This window comes from Ambystoma mexicanum, chromosome 13 (genome assembly GCF_040938575.1).
Source record: "Ambystoma mexicanum isolate Mex_15411 chromosome 13, UKY_AmexF1_1, whole genome shotgun sequence".
NCBI lineage: Eukaryota > Metazoa > Chordata > Amphibia > Caudata > Ambystomatidae > Ambystoma > Ambystoma mexicanum.
In genome coordinates this window covers 20406194-20420214 of record NC_090938.1, presented here as the reverse complement: position 1 = coordinate 20420214, position 14021 = coordinate 20406194, and positions in this window count along the sequence as shown.

Here is a 14021-nt window from a genome sequence, read left to right as displayed (position 1 = left end):
AAATCTGAATATGAACGCACAAGTGAACAATTTGGTCTCATGCGCTTCATATTTTCTTAAGCTGTTTCGCTGCCTTAGACCTTTTATATCAGAATCTAATGCCGAAACCCTGGCAAGAGCCATAATTGGCTCCAAGATCGACTATTGTTGTAGTTTACTTGTAGGGTTGCCGTTATAGGACATTCATCGGCAGCAGGTCATACAGAATGGCACAGTTAGGGTAGTGAAAGGCCTATCAAGAAGAGACCATGTGTCGGAGGCTCGGCGCAGCCTGCACTGGCTACCGGTGCAGGCCAGGATTATGTTTAGGCTTCTCCTTATCACTCAAAAATGCATACACGGAGTTATGCCACTTTACTTGAAAGAACTAGTCTCAGTAAAAAATAACATCCAATCCCTTCTTTCGGATGAAACAAACACTCTGGCTATGCCACGTTTGAAAACCAAAAAATCCAGAGACTCAGCCTTCATCTCAGCCGCACCCCTTAAGTGGAACTTGTTGGCAGTTACATTGAGGACTACTACCTCCGTGGAAATCTTTAAAAAGGGGCTGAAAACCGCACTCTTTTCGTGGGCCGGACCAGACCTGTGTATGATTTCCGCATATGAACCTGTCTTGGAGTTGGTTTCCACTACTGTATGTTTTTGTATTGTTTGTGTTGTCATTTCTAAGCGCCCTTAAGCCTTAGGGTACCTGGTGCGCTATACAAATGCTAAACATAAACATAAATGTAAATCAATAGAAATTAACAAAAAGAAGAGACTCAGGCATGAGGGTTTTATGTTATTGTAGGTTGGGATACTGTAGGAAAAAGTGATTTTGCTTCCTCTTTCCTCTTGCAGCTGGTGCATTTCGACACCACACTGGCGTTCATTGAATTATGAAACATCTGGTCAGAGGAAGCAGCAACATTTAAAAAAATCTGTCTTAAAGCCCAGCGCATGCAGGAGTGGTGGATTTCTCTGCCATTTATCTGCAAAACGGTGCGGAAGTGCGATGCATTCAGCCTCTTTGAGATGCTGGGATTTAATGGGCACAGAGCATCCATACTTATGACCACTCCAAAATCCTACCATATCATAGCTCGATCCAGCCATAGGAACACATGGCCATCTCTTCTCTCTCTCAGCAGTCCACTTTCTAGGTATTCACAGCAGTACCCCCCTGCATATTTGCTAGTGACTCTTACACAAGTGCTCACTCATACTCCTCTCACCTTGGACTATGTGATCGCCCCTCAGCTATGACGAAAGTGTGGACTATTTCTATGCTGCCTGCATCATCCTCTGGACTTCCTGCCTCTCATGTCAATCTCTATAAACTATCTTCAGAAGGCACCTCTTCTTTCTCTTTTTTTCCAAAGCACTAAACCATAACACCTTCTCCTTCCTGGACTTCTACCTCCACGGCCGACACCCCTGTACTGTTGTGCTGCTATACCTGTTGACCTAAAAAAGAAAATCAAATTTAGATTTGCTACCATCCTGCTTTTCACAGGAATGTGCTGACAGGTTACACCCCACCATCTGTTTTCTGCCTGGTCTGCTATCTGTTCCCTTACCCTCGTCTTCTCCCATTGTCTCTTCCCTATCCTGTCTGTGTTTACCTGTTCGCTGATCCCTCCTTGCCTACCGCCTGTCACGATCCTCAACTGCTCTTCCTGGTTAAGTGTACCACACTCTGTGCCCACACTATGGCCCTTTCTATTCCCCCCCCCATCTACTCTATCTGCTTCTCCATTTCCTATCCTTCACCTCTCACTAAGTCTGGAAGGAAGAAACTCAAGAAGGACATACTGTCCTCCAACCCTGGCCTTCCTATCGCTTACACCTACGTCAGTGTTTCCACCACAGAAACTCTCACCTACATCCTCTTCGTCGTTCCTTCTCTCTCCTTACTCTTTCTCACACATAAATGATGGCACCCGCTGGGAGGCCTTTCAGGCCTCCATCTCCACATCCAGGGCCATCATAAATGTCTATCGAAATGGTACCATCCTAGTACAAAGGCCTCAACCAAATCTCTTACTTTTTGATAGGCTCCTGCCTCGCCTTATCAACTTTCCTCCTTATTAGCTCCCTTGCCACCTACTTCCACGGCCATCCAGGCTCCCCTTTCAACTATGCCCTCTTTGGTTTCCTTGCCACCTACTATCCTCATGACATCCCTCACACCTCCCACCTTGTCATTCTCAACTGTACTAGCTGCCTTGCCTTCTTTAACTATCCTGGTTCCCTTGCCTGCACTCTCCTTCCTGACACCCTTGTCATTCTTGCCTCTTCTGCCTCCCCTTACCTCTATCTCTCAGGCACTCTCGCTGCTTATGGGGGGGTCCTCTCTCCCCCCTTGTAAGTCTTTCAAAAGTGTCAATCTGCTCCATGTTGCCATACTAAACTCTCCCTCTGCTGTCAAGCACTCCTCTGACCTCTGCCACCTCCTCGAACTCCTGGACCTTGATGTTCTTGAACTCATTGGGACATGGTTTAAGCACAGCTCTGTAACGAGTTTTGGCACTCTCCTCCCTGAAGGCTACAAGATCCTCTCTGTGCCCCGGCCCAACACACCATGAGGTGGAGTAGCCCTGATCTTTCCTGAGTGGATCCCTGCATCGATTATTCCCAATCAGGTCTACTCCTCTTTTGAAAGCATGGTCTGCAGTCTCTCTCTCTCCCCTGTCTCCGCTCTTACTCTGACCACCTTCTATCGGCCGCCGGGCCAGTCCACCCTCTTCCTCTCAGAATGGGTTGACCTGGCTCACTCTCTCCTCTCTTCTTCTTCCCAACTCCTCCTGCTGGGGGATCTTAACATCCATCTCATCTTGACTCTCCAGACTCTTCAGGACTCTTCCGGAACCTGTGTGACTCCCTTGCTCTTTCCATTCTACAATCTGGTCCAGCGCACACTGATGGCCACACCTTGGATGCTTTCATCTCCACTGGCATTCCACTCTCTATTCCTTGCACTACTCCACTCTCTTGGACTGATCACCTTCTTCTCTCTTCTCACCTGAAGCTCTCTTCACCTTTTGCAATGGCACACCCTACACCACCTCCTGCCTTCAATGTCATCCGACACATGAAAAGAGTGTCAGTGGCTGCCTTTGCCTCCACCTACTCTCCCCCTTCTACTCCTGCAGCTGACTCCCACCCTGATACAGCCCTCTAATTTTCACTATTCCATCGCCAACACTCTGAAGATTCTTGCCCCTGTCATGAGGGTCCGACTGAAGCCTGTCATAAAACTGCCAATCTTGGTACAACTCCGATCTGGCTACCCTTAAACGCAAGTGCAGAGCAGCAGAACAGAAATGGGGATCTTCAGGTGCACCCTCTGACAAGCTGGCCTGCCGCCTTCTTCAAAGGCAATATAGACTCTGCATCCTTTTCAAGAAAAGAGTCCATATTCCAGCCCGGATCTCCGTGGCATTCAACAACACGGCCACATTTCTTCAAAGCCTGTAAGGAACTGGCCAACCCTACTGCAGCCTTATCCTCTATTCCACACACCCAGGCCCTTTGCTCAGCCCTGGCAGAGGATTTCACCACCAAAACACATAACATGCTGTCCTCACTCTCTTCCGCTCCCCCTCGTACACCAACATCTCTTGGGCCCCTCTCGGCCACCCGCACCATTCCCGAGGTCTCTAGACTAGTCCGGTCTATGAAAGCCTCTTCCAAACAGGTGGACCCCTGCCCCTCCAAAACCATCAAGGACAATATTGACAATCTTGCTCCAGCCTTGACCGACCTCTGCAACCTCTCTTTCGCCACTGAAGTTGTCCCGTCTCCTCTCAAGCACTCTCTTGTGCACCCTCTCCTCAAAAAACCCTCTGCTGGCCATCTATTCCAGCAAACTATCGCCCAATCTCCATCACCCCTTTCCTAGGAAAACTCCTGGAAAAGCTGGCTATCACACACCTTACCCTGCACACTGAATCTGTTGGTTGTCTCCATGACCATCAGTCTGCCTATAGAGCATCCAGAGGCACAGGAACTGCTCTTCTGAACACCGGTGAAGACCTGCTCTCAAATCCTGACTCTATCTCTCCCTCTGTCCTCATTCTTCTTGACCTCTCTTCTGCTTTCGATATGGTTAATCACAACATCCTGATCACCCGACTCTGTGATACCCTGGGCATCACAGATCAGGCCCTGGTGTGGCTCGCCTTTTTTCTCTCTGAGAGGTCCTCTCAGGTCGAACTTGGGTTCTTTCTCTCCTCTATTACTCTCTCTACTTGTGGTGTTCAACCAGGATCTAACTTGTCCTGCTGGTTCTTCAATATCTTCATTGTCCCCTTGGCCCACAGGATCTCTACCTTTACCGCCAACTTTCAGTGTTGTGCGGATGACACGCAGATCTCCTTCAGGCTACCCTCAGCCTCCTCTTCCTCCTCCTCCTTGCTCATCCCTGATTGTCCTGGTGTGCTGCTAACGATCTCTGCCTGAATGCCAGTAAGACAGATATTGTCCTCATCAGGACACCTGCTCCTGCTTTCCCACTCTCACACTGGCCGGCTTCCCTCGGCCCTGCGCCCTCGCCTACCAATGAGGCAAATAACCTTGGAGTCATCTTCTACTCCACTCTCTCCTCTTCGCACATCTCAGACATCTCCAAAAAGTTCCAGCACCAACTGCACCTCCTCAGAGGTATTCTACCTTTTCTCACTTTCCCTCAGAGGCTCACTACCTCGAGAGCACTTGTTCTCTGCAGGCTGGACTATTTAAACAGCCTCTTTCTCAACCATCCTACTTCTACTGTCCGTCCTCATCAACTCATCCAGAACAGAACCGGCGAGACTTATCCTTGGCCTCAAGCCCAGGGATTGCATCTCTCCGGTGCTGAAATCCCTCCACTGGCTCCCCGTGTCTGTAAGGATCAAGTTCAAAACCCTCTGCATCATCCACAAGGCTTTCTGGGGCCAGAGTCCGCACTAGAGTCCTCTGCACGTCCTCTTCCAACTCTCTGCGGGTGAACTGTTTTCCCAAACAGAGATTTGGGGGTAGATCTTTATCCTCTGCATGGGCCTCCCTATGGAACAGCCTCCCTGCCTCTCTTTGTCTTGAGCCGGAGCTCCTTAAATTCCGGAAACTCCTAAAGACCTTCCTTTTCTCTTCCTCCTTCTCTCTCCCTGTCTCCTGCTAACCTCCTCTCTTTCCACCCTCCTTCCTCTGCCTCTTCCCTAACTCGGTTTAGTTTTTTGCTGACTGGTTGTCTGGTTCACCTCCAGAGCTTTCAGGCCCCTAACCCTCCCCTCCGCCAATCTTTGTACTTGTTTCCGGGCCACTGCTCTATGTTCAGCACCACTGCACTTTCTGCTTACGCACTATGACTGAGGCAACCTCTCTGCACTTAACCCAGGGCCCTGTTGGACTGGACACGCTTGTTCTCCCACCCCCTTCCTCGCACCTCCGTCTGTGCGCATGCGTTACCTAAATGTACTAGGACTAGTAAGTTCATCTGTCCTGTCCCCCTCACCCACCTTATGGGTGTCAGGCCTAGTGTCAGGACTAGTCTGTGCACCCACCCCAGCTGAGTCAAAACTGTAACACTTCATGTACTTGTAGAAACGCCGTCAGGCCTAGTATGCTAACTCTCTGTTTAGATCATTCGGAATCTTCAAGGCCTAAGAATGATTATTGTATTCCCATCTTGAAGCGCTTTGAAGCACGCCACCTGTGCATAAGCGCTTTATAAATAAACAATTACAGTTGCCTGTCACTAAATCTAAATGTGTGCTAGTGTTTTCAGCTCCCATACCTGTGCATTTCTTTTGATTTTTGTCTGCAAAGCTGCAGTCCAGGAAGAGGACACTGCAGCGGTGTGGGCAAAAAGAAAAGAAATGGCGGCCCAAGTATTTCTTGTCTTTTGTAGAATCTCGAGTCTCTAAATTCCAGACTAAAAAAAAAAAAAGAATTATTTTTCTTTTTCCAGACTGTAGGTGCACGACCCCCTGAACATAAGGCCGCGGCCCCCATGGGGGATGCGCCCCACAGTTTGAGTACTGCTGCGGCCTAGACGAACATGAAGGCTGTCATTTTTCTGAGTGGTCAGTTTAACGGCTTCACCCCAATAGTGACGCTATTTCACTTTGAAAACAAGATAAAATAGCAGAAGCACCGGTTGGATGAGTTGTTCTACTCCTTTAATAACTGTTGGACTGTTAGACCTACACCCTTACCAAGGCGCAGCCTCATCATGTGGTGGCATCGTAGTAAAAAAACAACATCTAGTACAATGCCATGGTGATGTCACTCCTCAACGAGGAAGGCAACTACAAGAAACTGAAAAAGGACCCCACAACAGAAATACAAAATAAGATCCGAGAAATAACAGGGTATGCAGTGGAACGCAATTGGATCACCGACAAGGAAGAGGCCTTTCTTAACACATCTGAAGGAAGAACACCTGTCCTTTATGCCCTCTCCAAAATCCACAAGAATAGCCAAACACCCCCTGGTAGATCCATCATATCAGGTTGTGGCTCCATTCTTGAACCCATTGGAAAATGTATTTACTATTTCCTTAAACCCCTGAGCCAGCGCACTCCTACTTACTTGAGACACACTATGGATACAATCACAAGATTTGAAAACCAGCCATTCAATCCATCAGAAGATCTCCTGGTATCCCTAGACATCAAAAGTCTATATACCTCTATTCCGCAACAACAAGCATTGGAATGTATTAGATACCATTTGACTCAGCATATGACACAGAGGCGGGTGCCTGTCAATTTCATCATCGAACTACTTGAAATAGCACTAACCAACAACTTCTTTGAGTACAACAACACCTTCTATCTTCAAACCTGTGGGACAGCCATGGGTGCAGTGTTTGCCCTCAGCATGGCCATCATTTTTATGTCCGAATTTGAACTGACACATGTCCTCAACTTGACCAATCCGTACTTTGATTCCGTTACTTTGTGGTTTCGGTACATTGACGATATCATCTTCCTCTGGGAAGGGGAAGACAACACCCTGATGCTATTTTTCCAATGGCTGAACTTACGCACCACAGAAATCCAATTTACCATTAATAAGAGCAACCAGAAGATGAACTTCCTGGACCTTACCATATCATCTAAGAACAACAAACTTGAATGTTCAATTTTCAAAAAAACCACGGACCGTAATACTGTCCTACATTATACCAGTCACCACCGTAAGAGCCTACGAGACAATCTCCATACGGACAGTTTTTAAGGATCCGCCGCAACTGCACTCAAATGGACGATTTTCAAAAACATTCTAATGTTCTAATGACCTACAAAAAAAATTGATGTCCAGGTAATACCCCCAAAAACTATAAAACACCCTGAAAAGAGCTAGATTCACACCTAGAGAGGCCCTCTTGACACCCAAAGCTCACACTGCTACCTCTGAGAACATTTTGACCTGTGTCACCAACTTCTGCCCTACCACTTCTAAACTTAAATCTCTTATAAAAAAATTCTGGCCTCTCGTTCAACTCAACCTTCAAGCTGAACCCAAACCATGCATGGCACTTAGAAGGTCCAAAAACCTCAAAGAAATACTTACTAGTGCCAAAACCTACAAAATCCCAGTTCGCTCCACGCTGTGGGATATGAGAGAGGTCAATGGACATTACCCATGCGGTCAATGCATGGTGTGTAGACAAACCAAGATTATGATTCCTTTATGATATGAAAGAGTGGAAAATCAGACACTTCTCCAACTGTAAATCCACCAATGTCATTTATGTGATTCAATGTCCCTGCGGCCTACGCTACGTAGGCCAAACCTCAAGATCCGTTCACTAACATATCAGTGAACATAGATCCAGGATACGCTGTAAAACCTTCACGGCTCCTCTGGTTCACCATTTTAGTGAATACCATCATGACCCTGATTCCTTCTCCTGGTGGGTGGTGGATAAAGTTCAGAACAAAACCAACATTGCCAACGCCCTGAATTTCAAAGAACCATGGTGGATGCACAAACCCAGATCCACCACCACCAGCCTTAATGAGGCCCTACCAGGACCATTCAACTTCTAAAATATTGTTCACCCTCTTCTTGTTGACTCTGAGCTCTCTCCACCTATGATGCAATGTTTGCTGTTATAGACATGTGCTTATGTGTATCTTAACTTGCTTTGGACTCCTGCATTTTGTACTAATACAGTCCTTCTACTATTCCATTACCAATGTATATGTACACCACACGGGATAGTATTCACAATGTTCGCAGTTATAGATGCATGCATGCGTGTACCTTAACTTGCTTCTGACTTCTGCACGTTCATTGATATAACTCCTGATTCGCGTCTGACTTTCGCACTTGCAATGATGTAATTGCTTATTGTACTGCTTTGCATGGATTTGCTTATATGTATGTCTGCCATGTTTTTATTTATTTATTTATTTGATAATATGTATATAACAAAACAGTTTTACATATTTTTGCTTTAGTCATCACATCAAAGTTGCTAACTTTAGAATGTAAACATCTCTGGCAGTATCTTATTAAAAATATATATATAACAACTTCATTACTCACTTAATAGTATAAAATATCCTGGGATAAATCTTTTAAAATTGCTAAAATCCACACATAGAATTTCATTAAATAAAAAATTAGATTTACATCATTACCTTCCACAAGCTTCTCCCATACACTATGCATATTACACATATTCATTGAGTTGTCATATTTCAGCAGATATTGGGTGCGTATAGTTTGCACACTTTCACACTCACATATAATGTGGTATGCCGATTCGATCGCATCGGTGCCACAGAGACGACACAGTCTTTGACCGCGAGGAATTCCCACTCGTGCTCCTAATATTTCTAAAACCTCACATACATTAAATTTGAACAACAGATACCATCGAATGGTGGAGCAATTAGGGTAGGACATCTGGTATTTAGGTTTCAGTGTCCTCTTTTGTATATATTCTATATAAATTCCAGTATTCAATTTTGTGGCCAAATTTACTATTTTTTGTTCTCTATCTAATTCCCAAGTTAATTTTTTCAATTTATTTTTTTATCTGGGCTACAGAGTATAGCAGCCAGGTATAGGTCTCATTTTTGATCATTTGGAGGTAGTTTAATCTCCATCTATCTATTGTTTTGAAATCTGTTTTACAGTCGAGTCCCTTATATTGTTCCATCAATCGCACTATAAAGGTATCATTATTGAGTCGTGTAAGCTTCGCATATAGTACGGCAGAGGACAGTTGTACTTTACTTCTTATACTTAATAAATCACATTCTAGCATCATGTATTCATATGGTACTACATTTGGCATTCGCAGCAGAATTCTTAACATCTTGGCTTCAAATTTGTCAATATTGTCCCCTAATTTGCTGCTCCAGATTTCTGCCCCATATGTTAAACTTGAGACAATTTTAGCTGAATATAATTGTACAACTGTAGCAACAGAGTAGGTGCCTAAATTACCTATGAACCTACTCAGTGCCATAGTTGCTGGCATACACTTTCTTTTTGTCTCTATCCAATGTGCCTTCCATGTTAACTTCTCGTCTATGATAACTCCTAAATATTTATATTCATGTACTATTCCGAGCCATTGTTGGTTTAGTTTCCACCCTCCAGTAAATCTCTTCTTCTTAGCTACCTGCGTTTCGAACTTCATAATTTTGGACTTGCTAATATTTACAGCAAGATTGTTGATGTTTGCATACTTTTCAAGTTCGTTAAGTTTTGCCTGTAGTCCCTTCGGTGTATGGTCTAGTAAAATAAGGTCGTCAGCATATCCCAACCATCTTAGCATCAGTTTGCCTAACTTGATGTCATTCATGTTAATGGAATTCACATTTTGCAGAAAATCGGCGAGGTAAAGATTAAATAGGGTGGCTGCTAAAGTACATCCCTGTTTTACCCCTCGTAGAGTCTGGATGTTTTCTGAGAGTAGTCCTTCAGCGTCTAGTCGTATCCTGACCGAGGTATCTTTGTACAATAGTTGGATCATGTAGAGAAGGCCACTTGGTATCTTCCATTGCTCTAATTTAGCCCACAATTTGCTACGTGCTATTGTATCGAATGCTGCAGAGAAATCTATGTATGCAACATATACAGGCAGACCTCGGTTTAGCCAGGAATATTCTACTGCATTAACCAAAATGGCTATGTTGTGGGCTGTGGATGACCCACATCTAAAGCCAGATTGGTATTCAGGCAGAATTTTACAGTTGGTTATCCACTTATTTAGCTCTTCTAACAGGACTTTACCGAAGATTTTACCTGGAATATCCAGCATCGCTAGCATCCTATAATTACTGGGTTCTTTGCGGTCTCCTTTTTTGTGTATCGTAAGTATTATACTTTTCTTCCATGAATTTGGGATCTTTCCATGTACTCCTATCCATTTAAAGACAATATATAATACCTTAGCCCATTTTACAGCGGATTTCTGTAATAGGGCATTACAGGTATTGTCTGGGCCAGCAACTCTGGACTTAGGAAGTTTGCTAATTATTTTATTTAGTGAGTCTACTGTGTAGTTACCTTTCCATTCAGTTTTTACTGGTTTATAGTCAGTTTCATCTTCTGCTAGTCTACCAATAGTATTAGCTATGTTTTTACTCTGAACCCGATTGGGTGCCTCTCTGCCTAGGTTCTCGAGCATTTGTTTCTCTCACTGACTCCTCCCTTTTTTTAGCGAGTGCCATCTATCCCTCATGCCTCGCTCTTTAAACTATAAGCACCACTATGCTTTCCCCTTGCGGCCCATTCTACTCTTCACGGGCTGCTGCCCATTTCGTTTCATGCAGTGGGCCATTTTTTGCAGCTCACCTCGGGCAGTGATTTCCCCCCGCCCTCCTTCGTTCGTTCCTGATGGACTGCCTCTAAGTGATCTCTAACACCTTACTGCTCGGCAGGTCTTTGGGCACATTCACGCACTCCTGCTTCCACGGACCTATGCTAGGGTCCCGTGGAGTTGCCGACGCAGCGAGCCACTACTCTCCCGAGCACGTGCAGTAAAGCCACGAGACACTTCTCTCCAACCCTGCGCCATTGTGACACTATTCCTATGCGCACGCCGGTGCACATATGCAGCTCGTTTTTTGCACAGCTAGCACAGGCGCTATTTCCAGACGCCGGTCCTGCTCCAGTTTGCCTAGACTATTGCAGGTATGCTTTTAACAGACTCTTGAATGCTGGAAGGCATCCGCTCCCTCGTTCAGTCCCTTCTGACCACCAGGCTTCCCACTCATGAACCTTCTCCCCCTGTTTTTCTATCTTTGTTATCTAGGGCGAACCAGACGGAATATTTATCTGCCACCCAGCCTTGATGACTCCACCTCTGGCTCTTTTTGCTACAGCCCTCCCCTAGCATTGGGCTCTCCACATCAGTTACCTTCAGGTATATTTAGTACCCTCACCGTGGTTACTGTCTTCATACAGTACTTTTGCTATGTTTTGCTCCTATAGACACCCAATGACCACTGTGTCCGCCTTTTCTGTCCGTGCTCCCTAGGTTCGTTACACCTAGCATCCAGCCGTACTTCACATACACGAACTGGGTTCCCTTGCCTGCTCCCCACGGGCCCACCGCCCACACTCCGGCTGCCTTCACTACCAATGTCCACTTTGGCGACTCCTATTTCCCCCCCTGCCCTGCGATGAAACCTTGTGTTCATCGACTTCTACTCACAGCACGAACAGTGGTGAGTGGAGTGTTCTTCTGGAACCAAATAGGACATGTTCTAATGTATTAGATACATCACACTGACCCGCTCCAGCACGTTGCTGCTGTTTTAACACTGTTCTTCTATTTTTCGACTATTTTTGTTTTTCTAACACAGAGTTCCCTGACTTTTTTGGCACCAGAAGAAGGCTTCCATCTATTCTGCCGAAACTTCAGCAGCACACAAACCCAGCTTCCCCCTGGGCTGTACCCAGTGCTGCATATACACTCCTAACATCTTATCCAGACGTAGACAAAATATGAGGTCAGACTTTAGCTGGGCATAGGAGACTTATAATCAATGTCTCCTCCATTTGCACTTTCATCCTGTGTTTTATGTACCTAATCATTTGGGACATTCCCCTTACGAACAAGTTGTCTGTTAAATATACAAGTGGAAGGTTTATATCTCACAACATCTGTAAACTAGCTACATTTGATTTGTAATATAACCATGTGCTTGTTCACTACAATTGTCTTCATTTACTGTTATGTATATGTAAAAACTTAAATATTTTGCAAAATGAAAAAAACATCAGCCAACTAATAATAAAAAGCTGAAATTTTCGTATTAGTAAGAAAAATATGTGTTTACCAGCAGCGAGCGTGTTGTTTCCTACAAAGGTTGCCCCAGTTGAATGGGCACCCATAAGGGTCTAAAAACCAGTTTGCACTTGAATTACTGTTTGCATTCTTTTGATTAATAGAGGGTAGGACACCCCCCTTGTTATATATGTTATTTTATAGGGCAGCTTCTGCCCTTTTCATGGTCTCTTGCCACTTTGCAGAAATCTGTATCACCATTAGGTGGGGAATAAGTGGATCCAGCCTATGTGGGGGTTACAGGGGCGTGTTAAGCCTCGGACCACCCTCCCGGTAGCGCCTACTCAGATCACTAATAACCAGTGCAGTTGCGAGTTTCCTGGTGCTGACCCTCGCTGCCCATGTTGGCAGTGTCTGGGGACGGCTGCCCATGGCTCCCACACGGCCTCCTGTTTCTGCAGCTGGGGCCCTTTAGGTACCGATGGAAGGACCACCACACCCTACGTCACTGAAGAGGGTTCAATGGGGCAGAAGGTGAGTAGAACACTCCGTGCAGGCCCCGTCACCTGTCCTTTTCCTAGAGGCCATCGAAAGCAAGCCAGGAGGCCTCATTACCCAAGACCCAGTCTGAAGCCATAAGCAGAAGTCAGGTGCTCAATACAGGACAGTCTGCAGTGTGAGAAGCAGTGTACTGATGTGGTAGGACAAAGCACCTGTCAGCAGGTTATGTATATGCTATAGGGCAGTGGTCGTCCCCCTATAGTTAAGAGAAAACTGCTATTGCTAATAACATGTGACCGGCATGACGGGATCTGGGTGAACGTTTCCAAAACCAAATGCCTGGCACGTGCCGCCCCAAAATGAAACTTTTGGGGATAATTTGTCTAAGGTTTAAATGGTACTACTCCAAAATAAACCTTTCTTCTGTCTACTCACAGTCATTTTCCCATCAAGAAAAAGGTGCTTTCAACGAAACACGCAAAATGAAAACCACTGGACGGATTTGAGTCAAATAAGAAACAAGTTGGGCAGAAAGTATTACAGACTAGTGGTGTACATGGGCCAAAGTGCAGGTTTTCATTGGCACAGTGGGACCAATATATCTCCTAAGCCAACAGCTCCCTCTAGCGTTGACAGCAGACAGAGCTTTGCAAATTGACGTTGTCTCTATATATCCTAAGCCAACAGCTCCCTCTAGCTGCGACCAAGGCAAAGCTATGCAAATTAGCATTGTCTCTATATATCCTAAGGCAACAGCTCCCTCTAGCGGTGACAAAAGGCAAAGCTATGCAAATTGGACCTCTGTATATCCTAAGCCTACAGCTCCCTCTAGCGGCGACAACAGGCAAAGCTATGCAAATTAGCATTGTCTCTATATATCCTAAGCCAACAGCTCCCTCTAGCGGTGACAGCAGGTGAAGCTAAGCGAATTGGCATTGTCTCTATATATCGTAAGCCTACAGCGCCCTCTAGCGCTGACAACAGGTGAAGCTACAGCATCGGACAAACAGACATCTGGACTTTTATTATATTGTTAGATAAGTTATTCAATTTTTCAGTTTGATGGAAATTGGTCCAGTAGTTTTTATTTAAATAAGATGGAGAAGGTGGTGACCCCTGGACCAAAATATTTGCATATCTCCAATTGTGCTTTGCAGCTCTGAGGCTTTTCAAAAGGGAAAAGCTGCCCTTTCTTTTTTGCTTCATGCAGGCAATTTCCACACTAATCCTCCTGGAAGGTGAACAGGAAAAGGGCTCAAAATGATATTAGAAGAGGAGGGAAAGAGGGGGTTCA